At 40.3% G+C, this 4975-nt stretch overlaps 1 pseudogene; it reads right to left on the reverse strand.

Annotated features, from left to right (window-relative positions):
* Positions 1-369: 369 nt before the first annotated feature.
* On the reverse strand, positions 370-1167 carry LOC147456722 (dammaradiene synthase pseudogene; annotated as a pseudogene).
* Between the last annotated feature and the right edge of the window lie 3808 nt (positions 1168-4975).

Consider the following 4975-nt stretch of genomic DNA (forward strand, 5'->3'; position numbering starts at 1 on the left):
AGCTCAGTAGGGACGCAAGTGGAGAAGCAACAAAAACTGCAGTACGTTTTTGCCGATTTGTTTTTGCCTACCAAAAAATCTTTATGCCGTTCCTCAATTTACCTAACCGATTTTTTGTCCTCTTCAACTTTGCAGAAGAAAGTTTTCTCAAAATCTTCACCAGTTTTGAGATACATCACTCAAACTCCCTGTAGGTCGTGAAGTACAAGCTGCAGATTTTTATAGCTTATTTCATGTCCATTCCCACCATCCCCGACAATTTTTACATGGTCTACAACTTTGAAGAAGGAAGTTTCTGCAAATTTTCCACAGTTTGAGAGATATTTAGTTCAGACAGCAAGGTGGTCTACCTTCGTCGGTTCTTCTGCATTATAGGTTTTCGTTGCAGACTCTTTCTGCAATCTTTGTCACATGCATATTTGATGTAAGTTCTTGAGGGCCTGTTAAATCAGACAAACTCCCGTAGCAGTTATAGAAAAGGGTTTCAGTGGTTGATGTAAGATCTTATGCGGTTTATGTATTGTGATGGAAATATGCAAAGCCTATTGTTGAGGGTCGTTGGTAAGGTTTTATTGAGCTGGGGGATTCTCAAATGTGGAGATCCTTTCGATGATACAAGTTTTGGAGCGAGCCCTTGACATCCCCATAGTTTCAGCATCGACATAGGATGTATGTTTATGCATTGAAGGGAAACATCCAGGGAAGAGCACAACCCATGGGGGTAGAGAAGGAATGCCTTTCCAATCATAGATACTTATTAGAGCTAGAAAAATCTTGGTGAAGATGTGGACTTTAAAGATACCTCCTCGTCTGATGATGTACGTGTAAGCTTTTTGAAGAATGAGATCTGTTTTTGGGACATGGAGAAGATACAATGCTACATAGGCTTCTAAAGTGACACCGAGATGACCTCCATCTCCATAGTAAAGCACCAACCCACCATGATCACACTACCGCCGCAGCTTAAGGTAGTTTTACATTTTTTGCACGGGCTTTCAATCATCGATGCCAAACATCTTGTAGAGGATGATGGTGTGCAAGATGATGGTTGTGTTGGCTTCAAGATCTCCCCACTAGTATCCTTGCGGGAACTGCAAGGAAATCAAGAACTGCTCGCTTTGTCAGATGCCCTTGTCGAGCAAGCGAGATGGGTTCTGTGTTCCTCATATCACTAGCATACTCTTCCTTGAAGTGCTCTTGATTGTAGGGCTCCATCTTGGGTGCCGCTAAATATTTAGCAAGATACTCAATCCGAAAAATGAGCTAGCCAGGGTTTTGTTGTGCTGAACGAGAGTATCAACCTGCATGGAGTAATATAGAAGGAAGAAGGTTTAGGTTCTCCCGTCGCTCTCGTACATAATCATCTCTCATGTTCTTTCCTCGCACGGACATGGATGGGACAGGTTTACTAACAGTAACTTCCCTTGTAGTCAGATTGCCTTTCATTTTCTCTTATAGTTATGTTTGACATTGCCATCACAATTCACCATCACATTTCACGATCCTTTGTTTTCACCATTCTGTGTGCGTATTCTAAACACTTTAGGGATGCACTCCATGTGTGTCATCTCTCTGTTCTTCTCTTTCTCTGTCTTCTCAATAGATACAACATCACATAGTCTTGCAAAAAGCCGTACCTTCTTCCCTCAATTCCTCACTGCACAAACACATCCATGGAAACCTCAGAACTTCCATAGACTCTTACAAGTGCAAAATTGAAGATAAGAACCTCTCATTCACTCATCCATGTTGGAGCTATATTAACTTGTTGAGATGTAGAGAGAGAGAGAGAGAGAGAGGAGACAAGAGACACACCATGAATGCTCCAAAAGACTCATTCATATTGAGGACAAGATATATATAAATAGGTGAAACCAAGTTGAGTAGAGTGAGCCATATATTACTCCAACAACCCCACTCAAACAAAGATCTCTAGCTTTGGATGAAAAAACCATTGGGTAGTTCAAGGAATAAACCCCAGCCCCTATACAAATATGAAAATATGAACCAACAATATTGATATGAAAGTGCATTGTATATCTATGTATAAATATACAAGTGTCCAAGAGGTCACAATGTACAAGTGTTCACAATGCACAGTACCTATATGATTACAATGTCATATGTACAAAGCTAGCATAATATCAAAGAGGATAATCTAGAAAGAGTGAGGCCGAAGCAACTCCAAGCTCCGAATGCAAGAGGATGAAGCGTGACTCGTTGAGGCCTTTAGTAAGAATGTTTGCAATCATCTGGTCACTTAGAAAATGTTCAATCATGATACCATCTTTGTGTACTTCATACCAAGTATAATGATAATGCAAAACAATATGCTTTGACTTGTTATGTTGAACATAGTCTTTTGCAAGACTAATGGCACTCCGGTTATCACACCGCAAGGGTGTGCAAGAAAGAGGAGAATGGCCAATATCAACCAACAATTGTGAAAGATAGATCAACTTAGGAGCTGCAAGTGATACGATGGCATGCGGCTCCGCTTCCATGGTGGAAAAAAGAGCAAAGATGTTACTGACTCAAGTGGTTATGTATGTAGTGCTACAAAAAAATTTATATACTGTGTAGAGCATGTTTTGTTAGAACATGATCTAGGGAATACCATCCGGCACGAACGGGTAACCATGCCCACGCAGGTTGATGACTATAGTTGTGGCTCGCGAACTGGTTTGAATGCCTTGTTGATCCTCAGCCGAATTTTGAATGTACCAAACGTAAGTAATTGTGTTGTTTCATTGTTTGTTTGCTGCAATGTTTGTATTAAAAGAAGAAACATCTTTACTTACTTTCCTATTATCACGCTTCTACAAGAACTTCAATTACATAACTACACCCCCAACGATGTGCGACATTTTTCTGTGATGGCCATCCAACATATTATAATCTCGGTAAACAATCGTATAAGAGAGGAAGGGGCGAGAGATGAGGAGTTCGAACAGGATCACATTAACGAAATGACGTAGCACTACAATCAGACTCAAGAAGAGGTACAAAATATGCAAGAAGCAATAAATCAATATTATGCAGACGCCGCAAAAGTAGAGGAATGGGCTGCACGTCCACGGCAAGAGCAAGAAGAGAGGGAAGCTTCACAGGTGCAAGATGCATGGGCAGCCATGGAAGAGGTCCATGATTCTGAACGACGTGAAAGGATGCCCGCGACCAGCATCCCCAAAGGCAGAAGTAGTAGCAACCGGGGAAGAGGGCAGGGGAGTAGTGGCAATAACCAGGGGAGAGGATAGGGGACCAGTGGCACAAACCGGGGGAGAGGACAGGGGACCAGTAGTAGCAGGGAAAGGCAGCAATAATTTGTATACATCTTGACAGGAACAACACAATTTGTAAAGTTTTGAGACAATGAAAAGTGTACATTTTTTAAACATTGTTTGAGTGGCACAAAATGTCTCTGTATTAGTCATTTTGAAGTGTACATCATGGTTTTCATGGCATCAAAGCTCATTGCGTGCACAAGGTATGTGATCTAGCTTCCGGTGGAAGCAATTAAGTGAAGTGTATTTGAGATTGACTCCTTGCACAATGTTGTTTTCTCCTTGCGTCTTGGAATCTGAAAAGAAGAAAAAGTTAGATTCTATGTCTTAATGTATTAAAGACAATCAAAATTCATCCATTTAGTAAGCACCTTTCTGTTGTTGAGACTGAATGTATACAATTCCGACAAAAGTGGAAGTTCTTCACATGTAAGATCTAGTCTGAGTTGTGCAAGAGTTGTGCTTGACATTGTCTCCATCACAGTAAGTAGGTTGTCTCGAAAGTAGAGCTCCATTGATAAAGGTTTGAGTCTCGAGGCTAGACTTTGTATCTTGGTCGAGTGGAATAAGCTTCCCACTAAGAAGATGATATCTAAAATAGTAAAATGACACTATAAAATTTTGAGAGCTTATAATGAACTTGCAAATAATGGACTTCTTTTGCAAAATACAGATTTTTCCTTGTGATTGTTTCATATCCCAATTATCATCTAAAAAGTCCAAACAACTCTCACACTTGCAAATGAACATTGTTGCGGTAGTTCTTATTTGCTCATCGAAGAAGAAATCTACAAACACTTCAAGAGGCATAAATAGTGCGAGCCGAACTATTTTTGTGGCAATTGAATACTTGAGGGACTTTTGTATATCTTGAAACAACTTATTCCTAAAGCTTTCACTAGTTTGCGAAGCTGGCAAAGACCAATCCTTGCTGTCAAAGGATGGAAGTGACAAAGGAGCTACATGACCCCAACCCAAGGAACTTCTCGGTTCCAAATATGACATACCCTAAAAGAATATTCCATTATCTGCAAGTTCCTTGTGTTGTCTTCCTCGGTACATTTCCTCACCAATAAATGCATGGAAAGCATCAAAAATCCCAACTATGCTCTCAACTGGTTGCCAATCTGTCCTATTCGATGGATAAATATCTGAAACATACCAAAGATGATATCCACCACTTAATCTTCGAATATAATCATGCACTAAGTGAGTGCTCAAAATAACTTAAAGTTGGGTTGATGCCGTGCAAAACTAGGAGGAGATGTTTGCAACCTTAAGTCTGCATGCTGGAAAGCATGTTGTATGAGGACCTCTTTCACCCGCTTGCTTTCTGTACACACTTTAAAATCTTTAACTTGTCCCTTGAAAGCCTCCACAAAATCATTGTGTTGCCTCCTCTTCCTCCTCCTAGTTTGCAGTAGAATCCAACTTCCGATAGTTATTCGAGATGGTATCCATGCTTGATCATCTGTAGTATAACTATTAAAAATGCTAACAGAGTCAATGGTAGTGCTAGGCCTTCGAGAAGTAGTCATGGTATGCACTAGAATACACAAAAAGGTAACCGCAAATATGAAAAAGAGAAGAAGTTTTGAGAGGTAAGTAGAGCTACTCAAAGTCATATTTGGGCGGGACCATAGATACTAGATAGATTCTTCAATGAAAGTTCTGAAATTCGTCGGTACAGA

The sequence above is a fragment of the Adiantum capillus-veneris genome, chromosome 6 (assembly GCF_014529385.1).
Source record: "Adiantum capillus-veneris isolate H3 chromosome 6, ASM1452938v2, whole genome shotgun sequence".
Classification (NCBI taxonomy): Eukaryota; Viridiplantae; Streptophyta; class Polypodiopsida; order Polypodiales; family Pteridaceae; genus Adiantum; species Adiantum capillus-veneris.